We start from the raw sequence: 14386 nt of genomic DNA on the forward strand, positions 1-14386 counted from the left end.
GGTATGGGTACCAGGGCCCCAAACACACACCCACGTGAGTATGTACGCAGACATACATGCCTCACCCCAGTAGCAGTATCCTGCATGCACTGGGTTAGAGGCAATCGGTCTGTGGTGCTCCTGGGAGGCTGAATAGGACTAGTCCAGGGCGATTGTGACCAGAGAGGGGTAGGTCTTCCTAGGCGGGGTGAGGGCTGCATGAGGTGGGGGGCAGCTGTCTCACTGATGAACTACAATGGAAGGATGTCACAGACAGGCAGTTGCCACAGGTTGTGACGTAAATATATGCTTCGGCTCGGGAAGGGCAGCAAGAACTGTGATGAATGGAGAGGCAACGGGTGGACGTATAGACATGCAGTCAAGAATACAACATTATCCAAAGTGGGACAGCTGTAGTTTCAGGTACGTTATCCTCCAGAAGATAAAAACAAGCGTTTGCAATGCAATAGAGCTTGCATTTGCAAAAGTTTAAGGTATTGGCATTGTAAATAGCAATGCCTTTTATCTGTTTTGATAATTAACACATAAATTAAAGGCATTGTCATTTACAATGCCAATAGCTTAAACTCTTATAAATGCGAGACCTATTCAAAGAAGCAGCCACCATTGTCCCGGACTGCTTGGAAAGTGAAAGCGCACATGGTGCGCTAAATGTTGCATGAAAAGCATGTCGTGCCTGCAGTAGGAGAAACTCATTAAAGAAAATAGTGCTCTCAGACTAAATAAGACATACTGTATAACAACAAAAGTGAAAGTAGACAGTATCCTACTGGCAGAACACCACAATTTAATCAGAATACACAATTGTTGCTGTTTAAACAACTCTCTTCCCATTACTTAACAAAAATAAAATCAGGTGATCACAACTGGGTAATGGGAGAATGTGAAATGTGTCACAAGTAGCTATCGGATAAAGCTTTCTATCAACAACTGCTATTTACATTTTTAAAAATTGAACCCTGGCAGTATTTCTTTGTGTGAAAGAGTATGTGAGTGTAGGCTGATCTGAATTATGGTATACATTCTTGGCTTAATGTGGCTTCAATTGAAGCTTAGCATGCCGCACTTTATAAAAACAGATACATTTTAAAAGAAAAGGATTTTGGCGGTGCGCGCGATTATAAAGTTGTGTGGCTGCCATATGCGCTTTATTAAAAAAATCTAATAAAACAAAATTCAAAAACGATTTGGTTTACACACAGAATTGTGCAAAGATATGAACATGGCCATGGTGGCGGAAAAAACAGTGTATGTACCAAGGGGATGCCCCAAAAAGTGGATAAGACTGTGGGGAAGCTGGAACACCTATAGGGGAGGAATGTGCGCATTACCAACGGTGACTACTGACCTAGAACTGCATTAAGGTAATAGAACCCAATACCTGTGCGAAAGTATGTATGCGCAGCAAGATACCAGCAATGTCATAACAACAAACACGACTGATGAATATGATAAGACTGTATATGTACAGTGTGTAATCTCTAATTGAACAACCTAATTATGCCAAAAATGTTTGAATAAAAAGATGTATTTTTTAAAAGAAACGATTTTGTTTAGCCGCGCTATATAAATAGCGCAGCTGCCATTATTAAAGTTCAAGGCATCAGGGGAAAGGGGTGCTGCAATGAATATCAAGCTTGGCGTGCATTGTGGGAAAGTGTATTCAACAGCAGGCAGGAGACAGCCTGTAAAACTAGCACGGAACAACACAAGTAACAGGGGAAGTCCCCATGGGAGGTTACAAGAAGAGACAAGGCGGTACTAAGGAGGGACTACTAAGCCTATTGACCAATGAAGAATCACCATTTACAAAGGACAGGGACAGGAGCCAATTAAAAAGATGGGCGGAAAGTGGCCAGAGCTTCATACACATATCCTGAATACAGCATGTCTCGAAGAGACAGCGCAAGTGCTGCCTAGGAGAGACCTAAAAAGGGGCAACAGAGCTGAACTGCAATGTTTAAATATGTTTAGACATATTTAAATATTGCCAATTTAGCAGCATAAGCGTGAAAAAATTGAGGGAAGGCCCCGAGGATGTTTTTTTGCAGGGGGGGGGGGGGGGTGTAGCACTAAGAAGTTTGAAGACCACTGATGTAGAGTAATGCACCTAAAATAACAAGGTGCTACCTAGAAATCACGGGTTAATCCCCCAAGTTATGTACGGCAAGAAAATGTTTTAACCCTTTTTAGTTAAATTTTTATTTGATAGAAACAGACAGTAAACGCACAGAATCCGAGGCCCAGATCCGTGATTTTTTTTATTGGGGAGGGTGGGGGGTTCAATGCATTCAAGGGAGGAGGGGGCTCAAATGGACATATATATACGGGTGGGTGAAGTACATATAGACATGTATACAGAGTTCTGAACAGGCAGATATTCATTAATTAATTGCTTTAAGTATAGTTGCTAATCATCAATCAGAATCTTCTAAAGCGCGACTACTCACCCATGATGGTCTCAAGGCGCTGAATGGGGAGTGGGGCTGGGTCTGCGGCTCAGTCGAAGAGCCAGGTCTAAAGGTCCTTCCTGAATTGTGGCAGCCATGGTGATTGTCTGAGGTGCAGATGCAAGGAGTTCCAGGTCTTTGCAACAAGATAGGAGAAGGATCTTCCTCCAGCCGTGGTCTTGCGGATCTGTGGGATGGTGGCCAGGGCCAGTTGGTGTGGTACTGTAAAAATCGGAACCATGTAGGTGGCATGGTCCCACCATGCCAAGTTTGGTATCAGCAAACCGCAAATGAGCAACGCGGTATGTAGGAGTGTTTTCATCATGTTCCACTGATGCATTCACCGTGTATACGATACTATCCATGGGTTCCATTTTACAGTAGTAGCCATTTTTGTGGTTGCCCTCACATAGGCTGCGCACTAAGGCCATACCTAGGCTTAAAGGACACGTACACCTTCGGTGACTTCTCTCTGACCTGTGCAAGCCGACTCCGCTGCCCGAGGTCAATCCTGTCCGGCCGGTTCCTTTCTCGCGGCCTAATGTGATTAGCATCAGGGCTCGACCCATCATAAAGCCCCTGTTCGCACACGATCCCTGACTAAGCTGTTTTCACACCTGACTCTGTTTCCTACTTTATGGCTTGTTTTACGAGCAGGAGGTGCCCGTGTTTATTGGGGTCTGCTGATATCTGATGAGGGATCTGAGCCTTGCTGGGTAAATAATTATGGGCTGGCTGAACTGAAATGTGGGATGGTCATCATGACTCTGCCTTTTCGTTTGTAATGAATACATATGAATGACCATATCGTAAAACGAGGAATGTGTGCCTGAAGCATGATATTTTGTATATAAGGAGAAGACTGGTTTTGTAGGAGAGCAGTCTCCTGAGAACATACATCGTGTTGTACTTCTCGGATATCTGTGATTGGTCTGCAGCCAATAAAGACGTTCTTTGAATTCACCTAGAAGACTCTGTGTTTCTGTGGGTCTGAAACAGGAAGAATCCGAAGTCTTAGGGTGTGTTCCCCTGCACCGCTGCGTTCTAAAAACCCGGCACTTCAGTTGGTGCCCAACGTGGGGCGATTTCAGTGGTACCGGTCCAAGCCAGAGGTTCGTGAGGAGCTTCGTGTGGAAATTCTGGAGGAAGGCCGCCACTTCATCGACCCCTGCATGTCGACGTGGTCCGAAAGTCTTTTCTGCGAGGTTCTCCGCGTCCCGACGGCTACTAAGGACTGCTGCCCTGATTAATCGCCCTGTTTTGGACCCTTGACGATTTGGTAGAGCGAAACAATTGAGAGAGTCTTCTGGTGAAGTCATCGATACCTCAGTTAAGTATAAGTGGAGCGTCTCCCAGTTTGTTTGGTATCCTTCGGGATTTTGGTATCCTTCGGGATCGCTTTGATTTGGGTCTTGCAAGTGCCAAAGCCAGAGGACTCGTGTATTCACGATACTATCGTATTCGATAATCCTTTGAAGTTTGAAACTAGACTAGTGAGCAAAGATGCCTGGTTCTAGTATATTTGGAAATTTGTTTTGTTTTGGTTGTAAAAGGGACTCCCGATTGGAGGATTCGTGTCCGGTTCCTCCAATTGGAACTCCAACTTATGATCTTTATGTGAAACATGGCGTGGGCCCCATTACGTATAATGAAGTATGGGTCCGATACACCAGAAAGGATGGTGTTTTAAAATGGCCCCAAAATGGTAGTTTCGACACAGAGATTCTAGATAATTTAGAAGTTAAATTGTTCAAGAAGAAAGCCCGGCCGGCAATGTTTGATTCCTTCCGCCTATGGCGAAAGGAAGCTAAACAAAAAGAAATTAAATTAGCAAAGAAACATAAAAGAGAGAGAGGTATGTCGATCATGCAAGCAGCTTTGCAGTTTAAGGATAATGAAGAGGACCGAATGGATGAGCAGTTGCATAGGCAACGCAAACTAGTCATTGATAAATGTTACCCAGTGTTGCCACCCCTTCAACAAGATGAGTCAAAAGAGAAAGAGAAAGAGTCCCTTATGTCCCATTTGCTAAGTTCGCCACCCCCTTATGCGCAAAATGCTACAGCGCCTCCACAGCCCGTCAATGTGCAGCCTCCAGCTAATGTGCAGCAAGCTTTCCCGCAGCCGCCAGCTCCTCCCCAGCCAGCTCCTGTCCTGGTAGCACAGCCTTCCCAAGGGTCGCCGATTTTGCTACCTACCACTTCTGCGCCCCTTGCGACTTTTCCGAGCACATCAGCTGCCTCTCTTGGTGCCCTACCTACTGCTACCCCTGTATCTGTATCTGCACCCGTTTTTCTTGCCTCGACTTCTCCTTCTGCACGACAGCGAAGAGCTAGTGCAGTCACTAGCCTTATATCACCCCTCTTCGGGTCGTCTACTACGACCCATGATCCACAGCGTAAGCAGTTACGTAGTCAAATACCTGGTCCTAGGGAGAAAGAAGAACTGGACCGCATGGCACGTAGATGGATTGTTTATCCTTCTAGATATGATGTAGAGTCTGTTGTTAATGTTTTTCATCAGTGGGAAGCGCCACAACAGCGGTACGTTTTTGAGAAAATGTGTGAAATTCTATGTGAGGAATTGGAAGATAATGATGTAGACTCCAGTCCGCAAGAGTTGTGTCAAGTGCGATTTGAATTTGGAAAAGGTACGATTGTGGGTTCTGATGTTGAGAAAGCAGTTGCGACACTGCTGTCTTTCAGGAATGGGGATTGTCAGCAATCGTTGTTTGGACAGGAATTCCCTGAAGGGAAACAAGTAAAAGCGCGACAATATCCGATGCGTGAGGTTCCTCCAGTTTGGAGACCTGGTGATGCGAATGCTAATCCATCTGTTCTGGCACATTTGCAGCGTGTTTGGGTACATGTTCCCTGGAAACGATCTGAAGTTTTAGCCCTTAAACAGACATTGCCTGACCCCCGTAAGAACCCTGCAGGATATTATAAGGAGTTATCACAGACTGCAGAATCATGTGTCATGAACCTGGCAGACATAGATATTTTGTTCGGAAATGTTGTTCCGCAGCCTTTGTGGGGATTGATTCGCAATGCAGATCATGCTGCAGAATTAGGTGACACATGGGCTAATATCATTAATGTGGACAATGGACAGGTCGGTGGTGCCAAGCCTGATCCTGTGGAAGCAGAACTCCCTGGTAGAATAATTAATTATATGAAAACTTTAATGCCCGCGATACGTGTAAATTGGGATAAATTATCCGCGTGCAAACAGAAGAAAGATGAAACAGTGTACGATTTCTTCACTAGGTTTGAAGAAACATTTGTCGACCACAGTGGTCAGGACATGAGTACAGAAGGTGGCCAACGGTTATTTGTCGATAAATTTGTGCATAATTTGCTTCCAGAGTTGTGTAAGAAATTAAAAGATTCGGAGAGTTCTTGGGCAGTTTCCTCTTCAGAACAAATACTGGCTACTGCACAGTATTATGAAAATAGGGATAAAGATGAGAAGGATAGAACAGATAAGAAAACGAAAGAGTTGAAAACGAAGGTTCTTTTACAGCAGGCTTATCCGCCATGTGCAGGTCAGAATAATTATAGGCAAACACAGGGTATCTATCAGCAACCCCAACAGTTTCAGAATAATCAGCAAATGTATGGGTATTATCAACCACGTGTCCCTATCGGTCCCAATCAATGTTCGTATTGCAAGGAGGAGGGTCACTTTAAAAATAATTGTCTCAGATTGTTACAACGCACGAATAATGCTTATGGCACAAGAGGTAGAGGTGGCCAGCAAGCCCCAAGAGGTAGAGGGCGTGGAAATGTTCCCCAGAACGCGCGTCCTCTTCCGCCTCAAAATACGATGAATAGTTTTGATCAGCAAGCCAATGCGACCGGCAAGACAGCGCAGTACTATAATGACTACTATGCAGAAGATGATAATACGGAAGGGGATGATTACTAGGACAGCCGTAGACAGAGAGAGGGAGTTGTTGCAGTGCCAGTGGACCAGAGCGGACCGTATGTTAAGGTGACTACAGCAGGTATAACAGAGCCCTTTCTGCTGGACACTGGTGCTGCAAAGAGTTCAATTATGCGCTCCAAACTCCCTGGCGCGCCTTTGTCTGGCGAAATGAATGTTTCCGTAGGTTTTTCTGGCGCCCCGGTTAGGAACCCGATCTTAAGTCCTATGGCCCTTTCTGTTGGACCTTGCGAGCTGAAAGCACCCCTCATCCTAACGACAGGATGTAATGAAAACTTTTTAGGATTAGACCTGTTGAAGAGATTACATGCGACATTATATTGTTCTCCCTCAGGAGTACAACTTACGCTGGGTAAGGAAGTAATTTCTCCCATGTATTTGTCAAAGAATGAATTGCCAGCCGAATTGACGTCTATTCCTGATGCCCTCTGGGCCACTGGCCCTAACGATGTGGGCCTTTTGGAAATACCGCCTTACGTTGTCACTTTAAAAGCCAATGTTAAATTGCCCCGCATTCCCCGGTACAAGATCTCTAAGGAAGGTGAAAAAGCGTTGTTAGCAATTATCTATGATTTAATTGAGAAGGATGTCATTGAAGAGACAAGAGGCAACGTTTGCAATAGTCCGGTTCTGCCTGTTTTGAAACGTACTGACCCTTCGCAGCCACCTGTTTACAGATTTGTGATCAATCTTAGAGAGGTCAATAAGGTTGTTGTGCCACAGTTTCCAGTGGTCCCTGATATAACCGCCTTGTTGACTATGATCCCAGCTTCCGCTGCTTGGTTCTCAGTAATTGATTTGAAGAATGCTTTCTTTAGTATCCCGATTGCAGAGGAGAGCAGAGATATTTTTGGCTTTTGTTTAGGAGGTCGAAGCTTCCGTTTTAAACGTGCTCCACAGGGCTACTGTGAAAGCCCATCAATATACAGTCAGGCTTTAAAAGCACAGCTTGATGCCCTTGTTTTACCTAAAGGCGCTACCCTTATCCAGTATGTTGACGATTTACTAATCGCCGCAGATACTGAGGAGATTTGTAAGCAAGCTACATCATCATTGTTGCGTCATTTGTCTCCCTTCCATCACAAAGTGTCTCTCTCTAAGCTGCAATATTGTCGACAAGAAGTGACCTACTTAGGTCATCTCTTCTCGAAGGAGGGAAGGAAGCTGACCCCAGAAAGAATCCAAGCCATTGCACAATTAAGCGTGCCTAAGACAAAGAGAGAAGTGCGTGCTTTCCTAGGCATCACTTCATATTGCAGGCACTGGATCCCGAGTTTTTCTTTATTGGCAAAACCATTGCTAGCATTAACATATAAAGATATACCAAATCCTGTCCCATGGTCTGAAGAGTGTCAGAAATGTTTTGTGGAATTACGAGAGGCATTATGTTCAGCTCCTGTGTTGGGTACCCCCGACTATAGTAAGCCTTTTACCCTGTATGTTTATGAAAGAGACGGTTGTGCATTGTCAGTACTGACACAGCCTTTTGGAGACAGACCGCGCCCATGCGCGTATTTTTCATCGACTTTGGACCCTGTAGCGAGGGCATTGCCAAGTTGTTTAAGAGCTACAGCGGCAGCAGCTGCGTCTATTCGACAGTCTGCTGGACTAGTGATGAATAACACATTGATTGTAATGGTTCCTCATGTAGTGGACACATTGTTAAATAGGACCAAGACACAGCATTTAACTAATGCTCGATTGTCAAGTTACGAGTTGACGCTGCTAGCGAGTCATGTACACATAAAGAGGTGCAATACGTTGAATCCAGCCACATTACTGCTAATTTCAGCAGACACAGATGAGGTTGAACAGCATGATTGTCTGTTCAGAACAGAAGAAGAAACAAAAGGGAGAGTGGATCTTAAAGATACTCCCCTGGTTGAATGTGATGGTACCTTGTGGGTGGATGGTTCATGCTTCAAGCTTCCGAATGGTGATACGACTGCTGCGTATGCTGTCACGACTCTGCACACGATTGTTGAAACTGCACGCATACCACATAATTCGGCTCAAGCAGCAGAATTAATTGCACTCACAAGAGCATGCGTGTTGTCGAAAGGAATGAAAGTGAACATATATACTGACAGTCAGTACGCGTTTGGTGTGGCCCATAGTTTTGGGCGATTGTGGAAAGAACGTGGGTTCCTGACTTCGCATGGAGCTAAGATTCAGAATAGTGAGTTAGTGAATGATCTCCTTGAGTCGCTGACCTTGCCATTACAAGTTGCGATTGTGAAATGCAGCGCACACAAGAAGGTTACCGATGATGTTGGGCGTGGTAATGCATTTGCTGACGAGATCGCGAAAGAAACAGCAAAAGATGTGACAACCCGACTGTATGTTGCAGGCCCCGCAAGATGGGTTGGTGATGTTGGAATGTGTGAAGACACGATAGAGAGTGTGAAGTCCCTTCAAGCTGAAGCCACAGAAAAAGAATTAAGTGTGTGGAAAGAGAGTAAGGGTAAATTAGATGAAAACGGTTGTTGGATTGATTTGTCAGAACACCGGCGTTGGTTGTTACCTGATGCGTATGTGCTTCCAGTGGTTACGATGGCGCATGGAATGGCACATATCAGTGTGAAAGGGATTTGTAAGTTGTTGGCTCCAGTATGGCAGAATGCTGGAATCCCTAAATGTGCAGAGAATGTAGTCAAAAATTGCATGGTATGTCTGAAATACAATCCTGGTAGGGGAACCCCAACTCCACCTGGTCATTTTGCGCCTCCATCATATCCTTTTGAAGTTCTGCAACTAGTCTTCATCCACATGGAAAGGTGCAACAATTTGAAATATGTACTGGTTGTTGTTTGTGCCTTTTCAAAATGGATAGAAGCATATCCCCTAAAAGACAATACTGCCTTATCCACAGCTAAAGCCCTAGTTAAAGAATTTTTTCCTAGGTTCGGAATGCCAATGATGGTATGGAGTGATAACGGGAGTGAATTTGTAGGCCGAGTGATGAAGAATGTGTGTGAGGGACTAGGCATTAAACAAAAGTTTCACGCTGCAAATCACCCCCAATCAGCTGGATTAGTAGAGTGCTACAATGGCACCTTGAAGCTTAAATTGGCCAAAATTCAGGCGAGCTCCGGCCTTAAATGGCCTGACGCTCTGCCCTTAGCACTCCTGTCAACAAGAATGACTGTACATTCGCGAGTGGGACTTAGTCCCTATGAGATAGTGTTTGGCCGTCCGGCCAATGTATGGGGAGTGCCAAGGCCGACAAAGTTCAGTGAAATTGAATATCCAGTACTGCTTGATTACCTGTATTAATTGACGGCTAAATTGCGTGTCTTACACCAACAGGTTCACGATACTCTGCCCCAGGCCTCTGAAGCTCCAGGACACCCTATTAATCCTGGAACGTGGGTCCTGGTTAAAAATTTTCAACGTGTAAAGAATGATGAGCCCCGTTGGATCGGCCCCTACCTAGTACTGCTACCAACAAGGTCGGCAGTTCGAGTGAAAGGGAAAAAGAATTGGATACACGGCATACACTGTAAAAGGATCCCTTTGCCCCTACCGTATGATCGGTGGGTCCAGGAGGGGATCGCTGACTCCGAGGCTGAGACTGTGCCTCGTTTTGTGCCATTTAGCGATGCACGTGTAAAGGGGACAAATACAGAGCGAGAAAGTGACGACATTCTGCAGAAAGCTATTTCGCCATCAATTCGATTGGATACCACAGAGCCTGAACTCTTGTTTCAAGACCAGACAGTGTCTGGCAGAAATAGGTATAATTTGAGGCCAAGAACTATGGACAAATAAAAATTCCTTTTTCCTTTGATATTTTCAAAAGTGCAGCTCTCATCTGAGAAACTTTTTGACTTTTTGTTTTTCGAACCACCATCCGGGTTCAGCTGCAGGGTCGCGGAGCCAAGACTTTGGGGTACGAGCCGAAGACGTTAGGTCAACGGTTCTGGTTGGTCTAGGGCAGAGGTCTTCAAACTTTTGGATACCGAGACCCCCCTGTCAACATTTTGAGGCGTAAGGACCCCCTCCTGACAAAAATGTCTAAACCGGTTGACTAAATTGCGTGGGATGAAAATGTAAATGAGGTTATGTGATGCCGCGTATTTTGGGATAGCATTGCTTCATTATTTTGATATTTGTTACACAAAGTAACGCTGAGGAAAGATTTCACCCAATCAGTACCCATTTATAACCAAAATACAGCAATTATCATCAGAAAGATTTCAAGTCAACCTTTGTGAAGGGCCTTCCACTCTGCAGCAATACGTGCTGCCACATTAGAAGCTCACCTGGCCCTGACCGGAAGAAGCAGGGGTCCCTTAAAACCCTGGCAGTTTTGTATAGAGTTAAGCCGTTTACCCATGCAGCTTTCCTCTCACCCCCTCCCTTCCATCCCTCTCTCCTCTCCTAACCCCGGATCCCTCTCTCACTTTGCAGGTCGTTTTCTTTCACCCCTTTTTACAACTTCTGAACTCTCCCCATTCAACCTCTCACTTCACCTTTAATCACCTCTTGCCATTCTGTCCTTTCACTGCCCTCATCTCTAACAGTCTCTCACATTTATCTCATGGCCTCTCTGGCCCTGTCACCTCCTGTGCCCCTCAGCACTTCTCATTCACCTCGTCTCTTCATTCAAATTTGTGTCTATTTGTATCTTACACCTCTCCAGTCCCCCCATTCCTCTTTCACATCTCCCCTTTGTTCTAACAGAAGCACTCACCTTTGGATCACACTCACTTCTTGCGTGTCCACACTTCTCTTCGGCAATTCACATTTCTCCTCATCCCTGACCTCTTCAATCAAATTCTCTCACTCCCTTGCTGTCCTCTCTCATTTTGGGTGCGGATGCAAGTTCAGAATGGTATGAATGAATGTATGATTACTGATGGGCTTGTTTGAGTGAGTTGCATATTGAGTAGTGACGGGAACAGGTGAGTGAAGTGTCACATGAGTGCAGGATGAGTAGTGTACTCGTGTGACTGCAGGTTGAGGTATAGTGTGAGCAGGACAAGTGCATTTTGAGTGCAGAGTGATCACTGTGAGTGCAAGGTGAGCGGGTGAATGGTGCAAGTGCATGGTGATCAGTGTGAGTGCATTGTGATCACTGTGAGTGCAAGGTGAGCGTGACAATAAAGGGCGAGAATGAGGAATGAGTTGTCTGAATGCAGGGTGCATTCCCAGACCCATGAAGTAACTCAGCATGTTATTGACGGGGCGTAGACTTTAAGATCTAAGTTAAACTATTGCGCCATTAATCGGGGATCGAGGGTGAAGGAAATAAATAATGTGCTGATCCTGCAACAAACTTCCAGTCCTATGGTTAGGGTTACCAGCAGATTATTTTGATGGCCCTGTCGGTACAAAAAAAAGCAGTCACCTAAAGCGGTATTTTCAGCGCTTATCTGTGCATACTTCCCAGGGCCGGCTTTAGTGCTGGTGGTGCCCTGTGCGACAATGTTTGTTGGTGCCCCCCCAATGACCACCCCCACCACGGATTCTCTCACTAGCACCCTTTAACAGTAACCAAGTCTCCATAACCCCACACTCTCAGATGCATTGAATTAGTTATATAGTGCCACTCATACCAGTGTAGGGTGTCCGAGCACTTTGCATCACACACACATTACACAGAGACAATCAATCATACGAGTGTAAATCAGTGTATAGGAAATGTTACATAAGCCAAAGGGCTGAAAGTGTAGGAGTCACATGTCATCCATACTGGTAGGCAGTATCGTTCAAGAGTGCTTGGTGTGGAGAAGCACAAACTCAGAGTCGAAAAAGAAACAGCATAGTTGGGAGTTTCCTTTAATAATAAGAATTGATTTCTAGCCAAATTAACCCTTTTTGCAACATTAATCAATGGTCTAATAAGGTATTCTTTGTAGTGTGCATGCTGTTCTAGGATGAAAGTTAATAGCTCACTATTCTATATCAGGACTTTAAGTTATAAATTGCAAGTAACAAAAGGATGTCTCTTTTGAAAGCAGTAACCTGCTGATCTCTTCACATCATACGCACTCTGTAATCTACTTGGTACACGTTCTTTGCAGCAGGCATATTAACCCTCTGCACTAACTTCACCTAAGTCAAAACCTCAACTATACAAAACACTGAGCTCTCTCCAGGAAGATAATTAATCACACGAGTTATCTTGACATTTATGTGAGGCCTGGTAATTGCCGGGGAAAGAAACGCTGCAGCAGGTGCTTCATAAGCACAATAAACTTTCACACACGGCGCCCCCAGGAAGCCAACTTTGTATTCCTTTCCATGAAATGCATTCTCACACTACGGCAGTGAATGTAGAATCCAAATGTAAGGAATAGGCACAGTGGGGACCCAGGGGGTACTGGAACCAGCAAAAAAACCTAAGCCTCTGTAACCAGTTTACAAAGGCATGTTAAAATGCAAATGGTCTTTAAAGACCTGTGAAAAAACACGGGGGTGCCGGAGATAGGAATCCAGACACTGCCCAGCTGAGCCCCCAGCAGTTCAAGTTTCACTGCAGCAGCCGGGCTGAGACACAGGACGGGGGGAAGTGTGGGGGGGGGGGCTGAAGCCCTTGGGCCGGGCAGAAGTGTGACTGGGAAGGCGCGACCCCCTTTGCATCACTCCACGGCCCCCCTGGGGGTCGCGCCCCACAGTTTGAAGACCCCTGGTCTAGGGCGTTCCCTGAACTGACAGGTGTGCTCCTTAGCAGAAGATACTCATCTGCCGCGAGCAGCACGATTAGAGGATGGAGTTTTTCAGGATGAAGAAGCCCACCGAGGAAATTAATTTCAAGAGCAGAACATGTAAAATAATGAATAACAAATGTTTTGTGGTATTATGTCTGTTTGTACTCTCTAGCATAGTGATGTTTTCTGTAGGTTGCGTATTATAATCTTTCCAAGTGTCACTTGCACCCACTGTACAGCCCACACCTCTTCCTACTGTTTCCCAACACTCTTTCCACCCTCTGCCAGAACACGAACAAGCTAGACGTGCTGAATTTGTAAACAATTCGTTCATTCAACTCCTGCACCAGCACCAACTAGTTATGAATGCAACGAACTGCTGGGTGTGTGGTTTGATGCCACACACCATTAATAAGGGCATCCCATATCTGGTACTGCCATTCAGCTATAATGGTTCATCATGGGCATTCCAGACCATGTTTCTTTTTGTGCTTGAAACCTACTCCCAGCGACCACCGTGTTCCATTAGACCTAACTCGAATAATAAAGCCTTGATGAAAGGAGTTGCAGATATGAGTAGAGATATCGATGCATATACATCTATTCCCAAGGATGAGTTGCGAGCTTATGTAGGTTGGAACGCGACTGGGTATAGCATCAGTTTGGGTGAAAAACAGTGCAAAAGTTCATCTCCGATTTGGGTCGTACCCCACATAGGTCGGTTCTGTCTACAAGGTAATGGTCAGAATCCAAGAGCTAAACTAGGGAAGAGTAACTGTACTGAAACATACACTTTTCCATCACAGTTTTCCCCTGCATTTTTGGCTGCCAAGGGTACATACTTTGTCTGCAATGATCGAGCATATACATGGCTGCCCACTGATTTCTCGGGCACATGCTATGTTGCGAATTTGCTACCGCCAACATTTACTGCCGCCTCTGATTATCACAAGACAAGAGTTGTGAGAGGCGTTGTTAGTAAGGAAGATACTGCCGGTCAGGAAGCGGGAGACTTTTTCCTGGGTTTCCTGCCGTTTTGGGGACCAATGGTCAATAGCCGGAACCTGAGACAACTGACCCGTGTAGTTGAATCCACTGTTAATGTGACGGCTGGTGCCCTTGGTAACTTGACAGCTGAGCTTCAAGCGGATCGCCTCATGACGTTACAGAACCGTATGGTTCTAGACGTCATACTTGCAGACCGTGGTGGGGTATGCAAGGTCATCCAATCAAGCTGTTGTATTTTCATACCGGATAACGCTCCGACAGTCTACCAGGCCATTTCCAAACTGCATAAGATTTCCAAATCCATTCACGTAGACAAAGGAGATT

Source organism: Triturus cristatus, chromosome 1_2 (assembly GCF_964204655.1).
Source record: "Triturus cristatus chromosome 1_2, aTriCri1.1, whole genome shotgun sequence".
Classification (NCBI taxonomy): domain Eukaryota; kingdom Metazoa; phylum Chordata; class Amphibia; order Caudata; family Salamandridae; genus Triturus; species Triturus cristatus.